Source organism: Rhipicephalus sanguineus, chromosome 5 (genome assembly GCF_013339695.2).
Source record: "Rhipicephalus sanguineus isolate Rsan-2018 chromosome 5, BIME_Rsan_1.4, whole genome shotgun sequence".
In the NCBI taxonomy this organism is placed as follows: Eukaryota; Metazoa; Arthropoda; class Arachnida; order Ixodida; family Ixodidae; genus Rhipicephalus; species Rhipicephalus sanguineus.
Genome location: NC_051180.1, coordinates 30,544,570 through 30,561,883, shown reverse-complemented (window position 1 = coordinate 30,561,883; position 17,314 = coordinate 30,544,570). Strand labels below are relative to the sequence as shown.

General features: G+C 45.7%; 2 protein-coding genes across 2 annotated transcripts in view; one reads left to right on the top strand and one right to left on the bottom strand.

Moving 5' to 3' along the window:
- Positions 1-10,885, bottom strand: part of LOC119393420 (galactosylgalactosylxylosylprotein 3-beta-glucuronosyltransferase S-like) — a 106,165-nt gene extending 95,280 nt beyond the window's left edge. Inside the window, exon 1 of the mRNA XM_037660426.2 lies at positions 10,813-10,885. The gene's annotated coding sequence lies outside the window, so the exon portion shown is untranslated. The remainder of the gene's footprint in view (positions 1-10,812) is intronic.
- Positions 1-17,314, top strand: part of LOC119393421 (neuropeptide F-like) — a 67,709-nt gene that overhangs the window by 32,708 nt on the left and 17,687 nt on the right. The window lies entirely within an intron of this gene.

Sequence of the window (17,314 nt, the reverse complement as noted above, 5' to 3'; positions counted from 1 at the left end):
AGGTGGGAGGGTAAATTATAGCACAGGATTGTATAGCAAGGGTGTTCGCACCACTAGTGCGTAGCTGCCACAATCAGCAAGGCAATGCGCAATCTATGCATTGCATTTACCAGCTATTCTAAACTGGCAAATATATCTTTCCACTCTCTCCCATTCTCCTTCTTCCCTTGCTCTGCATGGAGCATCGCGAACGCAAATACCTCCTCCCAGAAACATTTTCACACTGCCCTCGACAGGACGCAGCTATAGTGAAGCCGTCGGGGTTTAGGCCTCGGTGTTATTACATCCGTGGCACAAAACCACTTAATATACAGCAACAATGGACAACAGAAGAAAATGAACAGTAGAGTATGTCGCAAATTCTGCGCGATTTTGGTTGCAGTTTTAGGAAGTACAAGGTTTACTTTAACGGGAAGAACAATTGAAGCGCGACCTCTTCGGTACCTACTTTTAATTGACTCAAAGGGAAGCTTTGGCAAATAGGTTTTGTTTAGCGCGCACTTTCCATGCCCCACAGACCTCACTCAGATCGTGCCGAAGCCGAACCGTTATCCCTGGCTCTGTCTCCTCAATACACGACTGAACGGGTCGCTATAATATAAAGCTATTGCAATCTGTTTTTATTCCAATATCACCATTATCACTCCGATATTGCTCAAACCGGTTGACGTGATAACCGAATGCTAACGAATGAGAACAAGGAGGAGTTGCGATAAAGATCACTACCAATACTTTGAGTAAATATTTATTTTGAAGGTGTTTACAGAGCGCATGTGCTTAGGAAAAGACAGACCAAAAGACAGACCAAAAGACAGACCAAGAGTGACGCAGCGGTTTTTCTTTCCGCCTGTCTCTTTTCCGAAGAAGATGTGCGCTGTAAACACCTTATTGTAAATAGATTACTTCTCAACTCACCCACAAGCTTCAACCAAATTCAGGTTGGCGATAGAATGCCGCTCTGGTCTTTATGTGAAAACGCTACAGCCAACGCACACTACTAAGAAGAGGCAAGTAAGGTATACGCATCGCAGATGTTTCACAATTCTTAGAAACCGACCTTATTTCAGGGCAGCTTGCGAGACACTGTAGCTAGATTCATATCGGATTCTACGGTGTAAACGACCGGAAGGACATCCATATTGAATGCGGTCTCGGTGAGCTAGATGATTAACTTTGCAACAGATGGTTCGGAGAAACTTCGAAATTTTCAATTAAGCAATCTATGTAGGGCGACACACTGCAAAACGCGCAGTATCGGCGTCGCGATATCGATACAAAATGCATAAGTTCGAGCGAACATTTCACCCGGTACCATCGATCAGGCCAGGAATAAAAATAAAAACAAATTATGGCCAATATCTCGTACGACGCCAACGTTGTGAAATTGGATGTTTACCGCTTTAACTTTAATCAACCTGTAATGTATGAAAACTATGTTGCGCTACGCACGTTTCTCTGACAAAACCTGTGGGAAGTAAAAGTTGCCGCGGTAACGTTATACGGGGTGCTTCAAGAAATGTGCCTGATAATCCTCCATAATAAAGGAAATGTGTTATTTGCTCGCTGCTATCATAATTACTTCTTCTGCGGCGGCAGGCAAGCCAATATTTCTAGAGACACCAAGCACGGTAGTAATTAAAGAGAGTAAATTAAATAACCTTTTAATTAGTAGATACAGGTGGTCAAGTCAAACGGGAGAATTGGAGCCCTTGTTGTGGAAAGTCCATTACCGCTTTCAGATTTCCACGAAGACGCGCTGGCAATTTTAGCAGAGTGATGACATTTGACAGATTTCGTCGGCGAAAGCAAAACCGAAACACGGAAGACCGCAAGTGCCATTTCTTCTCGGACGTCCACAATGAGCGAGCGTCGTTAAATGAACCATCGATTGACTTCGCTTCGTGGGTGTGCCGGCTACGCTTGAAATTATAGCACGCATGGCGCGCGTACGTTATTGAGTGGAGAACAGCTGACACCATTGCAATCGTTGTCGTAAACAATGACGTCATTCTTGTCGTCTGCTTGCCGCGCTCAGCGGCGCTTCGGTTTCGGTTTCGTCAGTCGAATTGATCAAATTCCATTGCTGCACAATAATTACAAGAGGACGCTTTTTCGAAGTCTCAAAGCGGCAATCAACTCTTCGCAAGAAGGCCACCATTTGACCCGACCGCCTGGCTCCACTGATTAGGAAAGTTGTTGCTCTAACTTCTTTAATTACAGCCGTAATTGATGTCTGTACTCAACATATCTGCAACTATGGAAGAAGTAATTGTGAAGGTAGCTACCAAATATATACCATTTCCCTTAGTTTTCAGGATTTTCGGATACATTTCTTGAAACACCCGATATGCCTTACAGGTAAACCTCTCTCTCTCTCTCTTTTTGGCGTTATTATTATCATGCTTGCACATATAGAGAGGGTGACGGAGACTAGTAGTAGAAACATTATTGATACATGGATTCTCTGCGTGGTTGAAATCGCGGAGAGGAGATAACGAATAGGAGGAAAAGCTAGGCGGCGCTGTCAGCAGGAGGGGCTCAACATATGCGGGTTCTGGCAGAGAAAAGGTAGATGTAAACGTATTAGACACACAATGAGTGAAGAACAGCACGAAGATTAAGAGGAAGGGACATAGCAAGGGAAGAAGAAGAAGATAAGAATAACCAGGGGTGTATAGACAACAGATGAATCCATCAATCAGCGCTAATTTGTGTGCTATTTGCTGGATGCTATTGCTCACAAATTAGCATACAAAAATTGCAACCGAATTTTAGGCGGTAATTCAGTACCTAGTTCTGTCGTGTTCGAAAACGACAGAAGTGCTATGCGTGGTTTGAACGCGTTTGTAGGCCCGATGAGCGGCAAACAATGTCAACCAGAATACTATGGCATTGAGTGACAACGAAGTGGAAATCTAAAACAAACGTACAAAACATACGAAAGCATACACGCAGAAGCGAACGCTTGGCCTCCACGCACTGGAGGGGATGAGTAACGCACATTATTTCTCCTTGTTTTGCATTCTCCTCAATGGAGCTTTATCTCAAAGACAGTAACGAGGAAGTAGATCTTAATCTGTGCAACCTGCGTAATACAAACAAGGGAGATCTGTTTTCCTTGCGTACCGAGCTTGCCGAGCTTCATACCAGAGAGTGGCAATGCAGCAACCTTGGTGTGCCCGGCATTACTTCCGGTCAACTCTATATCGAACCTGCCTGCGAGGATCTCGCATAGCTGCGAGGCGCAATCGTTTCTTGCATTTTTACATGCAAATTGCATTATGTCACGCCTCGCCGCTAATCACATAAGGCATCCATGTCTAGCCGGCCCAGAGCAATCGTCCGACACTATAGCTTCATAAGCAGTATTATAACGCAACTTGCAGTTATTTCTATCGCCTCTGGCGTAACCCTGACACATACGCCTTAGAAAGCTTCTAGGGAACTTGGGTTCAGAGGCTGATATGGCCTCGCTGTAACAGTGCGTAGTTTTAGCTCTTCTGCCTCTTAGGGATACGTGCCTTGAGGGCATGGGAGCTGGCAGTAACACTATATAGCCACTGTAGCAGCAAAAAAGAAATGCGTTCGCACTTGCGGCAGCGAACGCGTACGTTGAAAGCGTATACCCTGCGTGAATGCCCATTGCTTCACCCCCGCCGCTTGAACTTTCTTCCCGAGTACTCTCTTGTTGCACGTTCCTTTCATTGGGAACGGCGGCGCCCTCACAGTTTCGATGAGAGACAAAGACCGCGAGTATTCCTTTTCAAAGGGTCAACGATGAAATGTGGCTTTGTTTTCTAAAGGAGCGGCTTCGGGGAAACACGACCTCTAGGAGGGGGAATTAATTATCTTAAGGCGGTCAACCGCACGCAACGTAATTCCGCAAGAAAAACTCACATGGTCATTTACGCATTCGCCTAAGACGACTCGAAGGCGGATGCCAGCTGTTTCTTCGTTTTCTTCTCAGCCAATGTATTGATCCTCAGCAATCTAACGGGGTGTTCTCCCTCGTTACCGGTGACCTTGTTCTCCCTCTTTCGGTGTCGTTGTGCTTCAGCTTCTCTCCCCAGCTTGACTTTCAACAAATTTCAACTCGCGCCGATCTAACCGCGCGACCGCCGCAGCGGTGGTCAAGTGGTTAGAGCGTTCGCCTCAAATGGCACTGGCAGCGGTACTGGGTTCGACTCCCAATGCCGCCGGGCACCCACCGATTCTTTAATGGGGAGAGAGGCTCCCCGGTCTGGGTCTCTGTGGTGAAAATACCCCTAGTCCAGAAAATCCAGGAAAGGCGGCCTCTCTTTGCCGCTCGCTTCTTCCAATCCCCTTCGCCCTTTTCCCAAAGACGCCAGGCCTTGCTCTCTTATGAGCTGCAGAAATAAGCGCCTTTCCTAATACCGAGCCTCTATATGCCTCTGTGTCCGCCGCAGTGGTGTAGCGGTTACGGTGCTCGGCTGCTGGCCCGAAGGTCGCGGGTTCGATCCCGGCCGCGGCTGTCGTGTTTCGATGGAGGTGAAATGCTGGAGGCCCGAGTACTGTGCGATGTCAGTGCACGTTAGAGAACACCGGACGATCGAAATTTCCGGAGCCCATCACTTCGGCGTCCCTCATAATCATATCAAGGTTTTGCGACGTAAAACCCCAGATATAAGTGTATTTCTCTGTGTGTATATACTCGCGGAACACTTTTCTTGGCTATGAAACGAAGGATGGAAGTCAAGTGAACTATACCGGTCGTGGCACGCGCCGTGGCAGCTTAGCATGTAAAGTGTCGCGCAGCTAAGCTCGAGTGCGCGGGTTCGATTCACGGCCTCGGCATCCGCATTTCAACGGACGGGAAATGCAAAGAACAACTGTGTGCCTAAATTTAGGCGCATGTCAAAGAACCCCAATCGGTCTAAATTATTCCGGAGCCCCCGACTACGGCGTACCTCGTAATCATCTCGTGGTTTTGGCACGTGAAACCCCAGCAATTCTTATTTTATTCGATCAGCCGTTGCAGCTCTGCAAGCCCTCCGCGTGCCTGAGTATATACGTATATGCGTCCTGAGCGTCCTATCTTGCAGGTAATCAGCAGCGGGTACAAAGGTTGGGCTAGCCGAGACAGCTGATGGCTTAGTGTTCCCTGCGTTCGCATGCCTCTGTATTGTTGGTGGTGTGCTACAACGGCTAAAATACAAGGACATAGCAGTGAGTCAGCGGTGTCTCAGCGTTAGGAGAGGCGTTGAAGTGAGAAGCTAGCGCTGTGAACGTTCGTGTTCACGATCCTCAAGTGTGACACGTTAATCTTTGCCTGCGAACTCATGTTTGTTCTTTTAATCTGTAAGCGCTTAACAAACGTTTGCTTCACTGTATAGGGCATGTTAAAACTACGTGAACGTTACTTTATGTAGCTATAATACATTTCAATCACCGTTAAAGCTTGGGCTCCCTGATTAAGCTTCAGCTTCGTTACAGAGCAAAGTTATGTATTGAACAAGAGAAATTGCCGCGAAAATAAATAACAAAACCAGCTTGTTCCTAAAGGACTGAAAAGGAAGGGGAAAAAATGTCGCGGTGGCTATCTGAAGAATATGTTTGTTTTTCGCCTCTTCGATTTCTTTCGTCTGTGTGCGGTATACCTTCCATTAGCGTGTGGCTCGCTAAAAACCCACGCCGGCCGCTCTCAGCGCTACACATAACGACATATTCAGCGGATGTTTTCGAAAGCTTGTTATTGATACAGACCTGACACGGCTATGGTCTTATGAATACCTTTTCTGTGCGCTTCCTCTTTGCCATATACACGTGTTTGACATTTTCTATTGACAATAGTAAAACATAGCATCTCCTGATAAGTATCAATGCTGGCCATTATAAATCCATCCATTCGGAAGGCCTGAACCCATGCACAAAAAGAGCGAAAAAAATAAAGACGCCTAATTTAAGTGTTAGATTTCAGCAGTCGCTAAATAAAGAGTGTTATGCGTGACTGCAAGAAAGGCCAGATAATGATTAGGAGCGCATAAGTAGCTTCGGGGAAAAAAATTGCTCATGAGCGCATTGAAGTGGAGCCCCGAGTATACCGCGATGACATAAATAAGGTCCAGCTTTATGCGTATGCAGTTCATAATGAGATATTGAGTTCTTATGGCATGTTCAGAGTTGATTACATGTACGTTAAATTCGTTATGCGTGGTCCACAGAAAAAAGTGGGAACGCAAGAAAAAAAAACGTACTTTGCTAATTTTAATTGTTTTACGCAGTACTAGTGGCATATAAAACAAGTATACTGCCCATACGTATGTATAGTACATGATACTCACTGCTTAGTACACAGTACGAGTATGTAGCACATATCAAAAGTACAGTTAACTAAGTGCGGAACTAAAATAACGTGACGTCAACGTCATCATCTACGACCTCAAAAAAGAAAAAAAAAGAACTAGGCAAAAAAAATCGCGCCCACCAGTTTCCCTCCGTTTCGCTTATTTACGACAGCATTTAACGAACACTAGGGCTAGCTATAGCGAACGTAAGTAACATAACACGTTCCTTCACGAAGGACAAGAAGAAAGTAAAATCTCCAGGAGAGTATCTGAATAAACCTCTTCGATCACGGCTGCATACTTCCGCGAGTATCTACTTTCAGTGAACACGCGGCTTATTATGCGCCCGTTTTCGGTGTGAATGGGGAGCGTACACGTATAGTGGTGACACGTGTACGCGCAGAAATACAACAAACCGATATTATTAAGCATTAGCGAAGCTGTTTGATTAATTGATATATCAAATATGCGGGGTAACCAGCGACGAGTAGCTATGGGAGATGTTGAAAACACGATGGGGATGTTGAGTATGAGTTTCCCAACGGTTGGGTAATGATTACAAAGCTCATAATCTATGCAGTTAGATGATTATTACATGGAAGGATGAGAGTTGAACAAATCTGAGCGACCTCTTAGATGCAAATGAGTGTTACGCGACAGAAGGAGCATATTGAAGGAGTGTGTTCAATGACCTATTGTGTACAGTTGAAGCTTGTCATAACGAAGTAGTATTCTATATTCGTTGTAACAGCAGAGATGAAATCGGCTATAAGAAATCGCTAATCTGGCTCGCGCAATACTCGTATATACAAAAACGCTTATTCTATGCCTCAGATGCCACCTTGTGGTGTGTTAAGCTTAAGTTCATACGCTGGCGCCACTAGTCACATGCATTTTTTTTGCACTGTATAGCCAAAAACGTTGGTTGTGAATTCTCTTTAAATAGTTATTTTGCTGTTTATGCTACCTTTCAAGTTTTGAGCCTCGCGCGTACGAAATTTTCTTCTTAACAGCCGATATCGCGGTTGCTCTCGCATTTTAGGTTTCGCTATAAAAAGACTGCCATTGAAATGAAGCGTGATCAACGAAACTTCGCACTTAGTTCGCTATAACCGATAACTCGCTATAACAGTGTTCGTTATAAAGAGGTTAAACAGCATAAGTAACAGAGGATTTTCTTCAGTCACAACAATATATGGAAGAAAGTTACACTTCAGGAATGAGCCCCCGTGTAGCGTAGAAAACTGGACAAGATCGAATTTACCCTCTTTCCTTTCCCACTTCAACCCTTCCCCTCTTGCCTCGTACTTTTCCAATCTTGCGATGATTTCTCGGCGCATTGTGATCGATATGTCTTTCCAGCGACAGGTCATGTGTGATTCGCGCACAAATGTTTTAGTATTTATGTGCTGAGTAAGGTTAGACAGTGGAAACTATAAGTACGAGTGTGCGCTATACCATGTACACGTTCATTTGGCTCTACATGGCCTCTACAGGCACCCTCCGCCTCGCCTTATTTTCTTACCTTTCTACCTCCCCTTTCAGTGCAGGGTAGCAAAGTGGATATTTACCTTTCAGTTAACCGCCTTGCCTTCCGTACATCATCTTCTCTATTTCTCCATTGGCTCGTTAGAAGACACCTAATCATTATGCATCGCAGAAAGAAAAGTAGCTTATGCGCGTCACGCTCAGTTTTCTAAATCGGGTTATCTAAACTGTGACCCACATATACAAAGCGGTTTCTCGTGAACGTTAGCTTCAAGACTTCTTCAGCGTAAATCTTAAGTACGCAGCTCCGCCAGGTGTCAGCATAAACCAGAGTGTGAGGAGAAGGATCCAATTGGAAGCCTTTCAGCGAGACTTGTAGCTTGTCAGGACGAATGAAAAACGACCGCAGCCGTATTTTCGAGGAAGGTCTGACGATTTCAAGCCAAGTCGTTAGCGCTATGTCGTAAAAATCTTTTGACAACTCTCACGTTTATTGCATTAGGAGGCCTTCAGGTTCAGTTAGGAACACGTTGCGACAGTCAAGGGGTTGCTGAAAATTCAGGCGTTTTCTGCGATATATGACATCGTTCGCACATGCTTCGTTTGGAACGGAGATGCTTGCGTTGAAGGCCGAATGTTGCCAAGCGAATGGTGAGACAAAAAAGTTTCACCATCTCCCACTAAAGGGAACCATGTGGGGATGCGAAGAAGCGCATGGGTCAACTTAAAGTTCCGTTCATCACGGGCACCTTGCCCGATGTTAACGCGTCCTTGCATGTGGAGCACACCATGAATTCACTGTAGTTGCTGTTGCTGTTACCCGTCCCGAACCCTTGTTGGGGCACGCCACGCGGGTTCATCGCGCGTCCGCAGTCTCGTTCCCCGACGCCATCACGTGATTGCTGAGAGCGTGTAAGGGGGAGAGGCCACAGCGTCCTACCCAGCCCCTTACACAGGCCCGAACGCGCTAACGCGTGCCAGCATACGTGGTTTTGTCTGCGGTAAGCCAAGCTAGGACAGCATACGGCAGCCCAAGCCCCTAAAGTGCTCTGCACGTATCATCATCAAGGCGGTCGAAGAACAAAACGAAGAAGATTTCTCCTTGGCGCGAGCGCGCGCTCAATATGTTACAGATGGCTATGGTAGGTTTTAGAAAGCGGACGGTCGCCAATGGAACTACGGACAAAGCCCAGCGCTAAAGTTGCTTCGCATCTAAAAAGCGATGGCTATCTATTGAAAGGTGTCTCGCGCTACGAGGTTTTCATAAAATGCTAGCAAGAAGAAATTAAAGCATTTCAAGGAGGCCTCTTGGGAACATGAGAACGCAAAACCAGACATTCGCATACAACGAGAGACATAGGACGGACACTGGAGCGCCCGTCCTGTGTTTCTCGTTCTATGTAAATGTATGGTTTTGCGCTCTATGTTACCAAAAGCTATGCGCCGTCTCGCCGAATATAAAGTTTTGTTAAATTAAAAGGACCCTTGGCAGTCTTCCAACTGATCATGAAAGTACCTCACTATCGGAGTTAATTGCGTAGCGAGTAGATTTTCGCAATAATTTTTCAAATATGTCAAATACGAGCGAAGTCACAGAGATTTGTCGAACGCTTTGAGCATTTTCTCTCTCCTTACGTCCCAACGAGCACGCTGGGAGCAACAAAGGGGGGGGGGGGATGGAGATGAAAAAAGGACAAGAAGCCACGTTAGCGCGCGTTCCGACTTGGAGCACTTTCTCTCTCTCTCTCTTTCCTTTGAACACGTCGCCTCACTTCCGCTGTGATCACGAGCGCGCTAGTGTCCCAACAGTGTAGGTAATTATCAACGTTTATAGATACCCTGCAAATGTCGGATAATAGTAGTACACTACAGAGCGCGGGGTCGGCACGTGGCGGCACGCCCTGGCGGCCGCGGCAACTTTATACATGGCGCACAAGAATGCTCAAATCAGGCAATGACCGCGTCTTTCCATCCGTTGATGTATTCGGGCCCGTCGATGACGTAATTTGCTGATTGAAGAGCGAGCGATTTCTAGCTGTCTTTGAAACGTAAGTGTAAGTTCCTTGCCGCGTGCAATGGAAAAACGGAGTGACGAAGTTGCGTGCATGTTGGTTAACGCTTGGCACGCTTGGCCAGCGCGCTGCCCGTCATCTATGCTGACTCTGCGCGCCAGTTTCTAATGTTGATACACAGAGCGTGCTCTCGTATGAACTGGACAAAAACAGAGATCTGCAAGAAAATGGAGCTAGACTTGTCATCTTCAACCAGATTTCGCTGCCTGAAGCTGGAGTGGCATTATGTTAACTCTGCAACTCATTTTCGCTCTGCGGGTTCAAGCAAAAACTGCTTCAACGTTCAATATTTCTGCTTACTAGTCGGATTAAATGTTGCAAAGTTACTCTGTATCTGGCAAGAACTCGATCTATTGTACATAAACAATACGCTGGAGCTTCGAAAGCGCAATAATTTGCTCATTTATTTGCAACTTACCTGTGGCTTGAAGACCAAGCAGGAAGGAAAGAATTTTCTTATTTCTATGTTGTTGCTTATTCGAAACGATGTATTTAATGTTCAATAATAAAAGGTCTGTTCAGGATACGCTTCTGTTCTGTTTAGCTATAAATCTGGCGATAAAATTAAATGGCGTGGCTACTTTTGGCTACTTTTGGCTACTTTTGGATTCTGTATTGGCACCTTTTTAAATCTACTTATCGGCAACTCTGGTGACAAAGTAAACGAGTGAGCCCATGACCAACAAAATTATGACAAAAATTAGGAACAAAATTATTATGAGTGAGCGTAATTCAGCATCCGCTTATGCATGTTCATCTATGTTAATAAGCAGGTTTCTGCAATTCCTGCCTACAGTGAAATAAATAAAGCGTGTCTTGTGATTCCTCTCGCGGTAAAGTTGGAGCATACGCGTGAAAGAGGCATTGCTGCCGGGCGAAGCTTTCGTCGTGGTGCAGCAATTGATAACACACGCAATTTTCAACGCTCATTATCGTCACAGACTTACCGCTGCTTGTAGGAGCGCTTCAAGTAATCCTCAGTCGATCCTCAGTCGATCCAGCCAAAGCTTGTTCACCATTCACTCTTCATTTCGCTACTTATGAGCTCCAAACCAGTGAGTCACGGGCACATGACGCGTCACAATTGTCTCGTTGAGCAGGAACAACTTGTCGACGACATACGAGCACTGCTGATTAGTGATGAATTTTTTCTTATTAACGTCACCAGCTGCGTCAACACATTCCGTCGACAGATCATTGCACGAGTTCACGATCTTGACTCGCTCCCTGAAACCGCCGTTGCGAAGTGCTCGCTGTTTTCCTAAGGAGGAGAAGTGTGGGATAAAAGCCGAGAAGTAACGCAAGAGAACACAAGCGTTGGTCGTAGTTCTTTTCGGAGCCCCTCATTTTATTGTGCCTTGCTTTCGTTTTCGCGCAGTTCCGTGCGCCCTTGGTGGCGACGGACGTCAGGTGTCGCGCGTGACAGCTCCATTTGCCTCGGGCTAAACAGTTGCGCCGCACTTGCTTGGAAAAAAAGAAATTCCAGCTGCTGCCACCTAGCTCTTGTAACAGCTCGCGTCGCTCTTTCCAGGAGCTATGGCTCGCGAGAACGGGACTGAGGAGGTGGGGTACATGATGCACTGAGCTACAAGGGAGGCTACAAGGCTACAAGGAAGTATCTTCCGGAAACGGAAAGATATATTTCCGCCCACTGCGTCATACCTCTCACGAGTTTTCCTCGGATGGATTAGATTATTATATGGGGTGTTCATTTGCAAGGACGTTCTGTCGTAACTATACTTTCTATCACTGGTCAGCTTCCTTCTCATTCTATAAAATAATGGCTGAATTCTTGTTCTTGCTCATACTGTGGAGCGTGTAAACTATTAAAAAAAAATGACGCATGCGATCAGTGGAACAAGCAAGCAAGCAAGCAAGCAAGCAAGCAGACAGACAGACAGACAGACAGACAGACAGACAGACAGACAGACAGACAGACAGACAGACAGACAGACAGACAGACAGACAGACAGACAGACAGACAAAGAAACAAACAAACAAACAAACAAACAAACAAACAAACAAACTAACTAACTAACTAACTAACTAACTAACTAACTAACTAACTAACTAACTAACTAACTAACTAACTAACTAACTAACTAACTAACTAACCAGCCAAAGCATGTTTGGCGTCATTGATTGCGTCGCTTTATTAAAGGTATATGGTATCGATATGCTTTCTCTTGTTACGTGCACTCAAAAACTACTGGACCGACTTGATAACTGAACACACAGTAGCCGTTTTCTGTGATTTTCATTAGTCGAAGTCTGCTTGAGGCGAGCTACGTGTTGTGTAGTTTAATTTATTTCTCCCTTTTTCAGTTTGCGACCCAAGGCATCGAGCGAGTGATAGAACTGATTGGGCCGCTTGTCAGAATTTGCACGCGTGCTTATTCCGCGCACATTTGTGACTGGCGTCGATTTCCGTCAATTCGTAGGTCGGTGAACCCTCCTCGTTCTTCCTCAGACGCCGACGTAGCACATACGCGTGAAATTCCTTTACAATCTGCAGCTCTCGAGCCGTGATAGCATTCGCACGTAAGTGTCGCGCACCGCCTCTGATTGCAGTGAGCACATCACATACCTTCGACAAGTGGTGCTTAATCTTTCTTTAGTGCCCGCTACACGATACAGCCGGGGAAATCTAAAAGTCAATCTAATGTCGTCTTACAGTCGTCGATCTATCCCTCTAAAGAAAGGCAAAATGGCATTTAAGCAATTATCGTTACATATAAATGCGAATCGATGAATGAGTCACTGAGCTACGTCACTGAGTTTAATGTTGCGGCGAAATGTCGCTTAGGGATGCTTTACATTGTCAAGTGTCAGGTTAGACAGAACCAAATGAATCTAACAGACATTAAGGCCAGAGAAAGCATAGAGGCCATTAATTGCCGTCTTTCACTGTAGTGTCATTATTACTACGCGACAGTTAAATACAATTATAAGCCCCTACGCTTTCCCTGGCCTTACTGCCTGTTGGATTCATTTGGTTGTGTCTAACAAAGAAAACAAGCCCCTCGAAAAATTTTTCCATGTTTCGTTCAAGTGTAATGTTGCTGCTTATGAGGTCGCAAAAACGCAAGAAGACAGCCCGGCAGGTTCCGTTGCAATGCTGTGGTCTCGTACGTCGTCGGCATCAAACCGGCACCTCCGGCCACGCACTGCTGTCTCACCTGATGACGCAGACGCGAGCATTCAAACTCGGAAGATGAAGTCCTTTAATCACCCACCAGGCGGAGCCCAACCGCGCATGGCCTCCAAGATATTCATCCCTGTCGCCTGTTGCAGAGCGGGGGGGGGGGGGTGCAATGTTGAACTGTTTGAACGGTTAGGGAGAAATTAAAGTTGGCATACAATTTAAACAAGCATTTAGTCGTTTTATTGCGGCTGCGATTATATGAACACTCGAGGCGCATTTATGCCGTCGCCGTCATGTTCCGTATAAAGCCCAAATCGGTAACGTCAACCCGCGCGTCCTATGTGCAATGCGCGAGTGAAAGCATGCGAAGGCTGCAGACGAGGCAGCTCAAGCAGAGACGAAAGGCGCCGGCCAGCTCCGTCGGGCGAAGGAGCATGAAGGCATGCCGGGGGAGGGGTGGGGGACCTCAGCACATGAGTAGACGGTTCTTAACGTTGTAAGTTCAGCGCTCTCACTGCTTACTACGCGTTGAGACGACAGGCAGCACAGAAACCGCTTCGCTCCCTAGAGCGGCCGTATTCCCTTACGCCAAATATAGCAGAGTTACGCGAAATCGGATCCTAGAGGAGTTAGCTGGTGCCTTACTTCGTATAACATTCTAATTTGTTGCTATCGCATTCATTGCTTCGCCCTTGCGGCGAAACATACTTTTTACTGAGTATGTGAACTGGTAGGGAGAATTGAAAGCCGGCACCAGTGTTCTACCGTTTTTAGGAGCAAATTACCTGAGATGTCTAGCAGTCTATTTTGTCCCCTTGCTATAATTTAGGTTGGGGTGAGGTCGTGCGAGTGAAAGTGCATAAAGTAGGCACGAAGATGAGTTTTATAAATTCGCGTTCTTTTATAGAATAGCTAACAGGTGCGTAGTGTTCCGTGTAGGGCGTATTTACCGCACATATGAAAGTCGCACTTGCCATGTTGACTCAAGCTATAGCACGTTGCTCGTGGCTGTCGCAGAGAGCTCGGAATTTGTGATTGAGGAAGGAAGACATTGTAATACCCGTAGCTACGCGTCCAGTGGCAGCCTTGCTGAAGCAATCTTGCGAACACCGCTACCCGTAATTTTTTTTACCCTAAGTCATGTCTTTTATAGTATCAAAATAGGCTCTCGTGAGTTGTGATAACTTTAATGACAAAATTAGGTAACGATAACACAATATTGACTTACTGTTATTGTAGACACTTGATGATTTTTTTCCAAGGTAGAAAAAGAAGGTGCACTTTTACCTTACTTTATCCCTCTCAAGCAATTTTCATATAGTGTCATAATAAATGGCAAAAATATGCTCCCCTTTCACTTTTTTCCTCCGCCTCTACGGCTCGACAAGTTATTGTAGGCTATATGGCAATAGCTAACTTGTATGTTCTATGTACGAACTTGTTTTTCGCGTACAGGGGCTACTTTTAAAACACTATTTAATATGTTATTTTGAAACATCAGATTTGTTCCGCCTGCCTAAGAGCCAAGAAGTAGCCGGCAATTTACTTGTGCGGCAAGATTTCCCTGTATCATATAGTTGTCCGCAGTACAGAACCATTGGTAGCTTAACTACAATATAACTTAACTTTAATATATTAGGGCTAAATATACTACAATAGTTGATATAAAACTTGAAAGAAAGCCCGACACATGACAAAAGCGTACGTGAAGAGCGATCGAAACTAGTTGCCGTTCGCGAATTCTCGTTCAGGAATGGCTTCATCAAGACGACAAGGGGCCGTCGCAGTGGTGCAGTGGTTAAGGTGCTCTGCTGCTGAACCCAAATACGCGTTTTCAATCCCGGCCGCGGCAGACGCAGTTCGATGGTGGCGAAATGCTAGAGGCCCGCGCACCAAGAGTGAGAGAGAGAGAGAGAGATAACGAAAGACAGGCGAGGTTGGCCAGGTCGCATCGGACTTCCAACCACTCACGGGGTTAGGGGGTACGGGCGTTAAAAGTACCTAACTCGGTAAACGATGCTATGAACTTGGATTTAAGTGTAATTCAAAGAAGCCCAGGTGGTCGAAATTGCAGAAGCCCTCCACTACGGCTTGCCTCATAATCATATGATGGTTTTGGCATGTGAATTCCTAGAAATTAATATTTTCAGGCCGACAGATACATGGCCTGAGCGCTACGCATGCTCCCGGGCTCGTGCAAGACAAAAAAAAAAAAAAAAAAAGAAAAGTGCCGCGTGCCTTCTGCCACCAGTAATAGCGCATGCGTCAGGCGAGCAGCGACGTCGGGAAAAGTTCATGTCATGCAGGTAGGGTGCCTTTCCGCCTGTCAAATTTAAAGTACCGAGGGATCTGACGTTCGTAGTCATTAATGTGCGACTTGATAAATGCATACTAGCCTATGTAGTCTTCCAAATCTTCGCGAATTTGGGAACATCCATCAAAGAAGTTCGCTAGAAATGCCACGGCATCAGGCCGAAGAGGATGTCACGTGCGACCCGCAATACTACGTGTGGACGCGTAGAGCAAGAAGTCCTTTAAGACCATCACTTCGTGCATCATTTATCATATCGTCAAACCCTGAGTACACATATACGTGCACGCCTCCCGAAGAGTAGCGAAGCTTGATGTCTATACAAGCGCCGTCGTTATACATCTAAACACCCGCGGCGTACACATTATAATGCTTACGCCTTACAGTACTCGCTGCTTCAACAAGTGATTCACGTTGACTGGGTGGTTGTGACGGTGCTAGCGATGGCGGCCTTAGAGATGTGCCTTCGAACGAAGGACGCAAGGGGGAAGGCAGCGCTTCGAGCTTATGGTTAATTAATTTCCAGGTCTGTGCGACATCGTGTCGTACGGTCGGCAGTTTATGCATAGAGTGATGACTGTATTGAGTTGCTACAGACACTTGAGTCGTGGCTTGCCCTTCATGCCTCATAAAAGTGCTCTCTCCTATATACGACATGGAAAGGTGCCTATATTAGGGGCTTTGTACCTCGTGAAACCCCGGGAAGGCTCTGGAAGCGTACAGAGTTTTGAAAAACAAATTACTCTAACATCGAGGTACTCTAGCTTGCTGAGTTCAGGAAGCTTTGTATACGTGTGTACGCATATGATTTCATTTTTCTATAAGGCCCCTCAAGACTAGCGTAATATAGGAGCACCGGCAGGCTACGCTCGCTATCAATACAGCCCCCCACCCCCCGCCCTCCGCCTCCTCTCTTTCTGGATGATATTTTTGCAACCGCTTTCTCTGCGCAGTGGAGGGTCAACAAAAATGAACATTTTTTTTTTTTGTTTTTACCTTTCAACAGAACGAAATGAAAGTGTGCTCTATTCATCGAAAGTACGAAGGACGCCCAGCGTCCGAAGGACGCTATGGAAACACGTGGGTAGTTTTTTTTTTAGTTTGTTTTAAATAAGGCGCAAGTAACACGAGGACGAAGAGAGACCGAGTGGCAAGGGCGCCGACTCGCAACTCAGAAGTTTATTAAAAAGAACGCATACTTTTATACAAGATCGTGCCACATGCACTAAGAAACCCTTATACACAAACAAGGATGAAAAGCAAACATGCGCATGATTTTACCGCATACACGTGAACACTGTCTGCGAAAGAAAAGCCTAATCGCCACATCATTCCTGAAGTAATTCAACAGCTCTGTGACAATGACACCTATGAGTGAAATACACAGGCAGACCGCTTATTTCTCGCGTGTGATGTGTAGTGCTTGTCTGTTTCTTTTCTTAGCTATATAAACAGGCGCAGAAACTCTTTCGTCTGTCTGCAAGAAGAAGCGCCGTAGTGGCTCCTTCTCTGTTTTATGCCCACAGAGAAAGAAAAGGTGGACATTGTGGTTTTCTTGCCTACAGCCCGAAAGAAGCAGATAAGAACCAACGTCACACGCAAAGGTAAGGTGATCTGCTGGCGTAAGTGAGATGACTTGCCGCGTTCCACGGCAATATACGGCCGCGACGCGCCTTCATTTAAATTTTGTAACTTCCTTGTCACGGGAAGTCTCGGTCTGACGTAACAGGGTGGCCGTGTTTCCTGAGCACAGAGTGTGGTCAGTTTCGATATCGGCATCAAAAGTCGATGACTAATTATCTCAAATTACGTGTAACTTTTGTGATTTCTAAATAAATGGGTACGTCACAAATACTCACGGACTACAACTCCCTAATATAAATGAGTTTTCTAAAATCAATAAATTAATCAGATAATTAACGAGTTTTTGTTAATTAGATATATCGATGTCATTTAAACCGGTTCATAGTATTTCCGCCTCGACGTAGAGTTC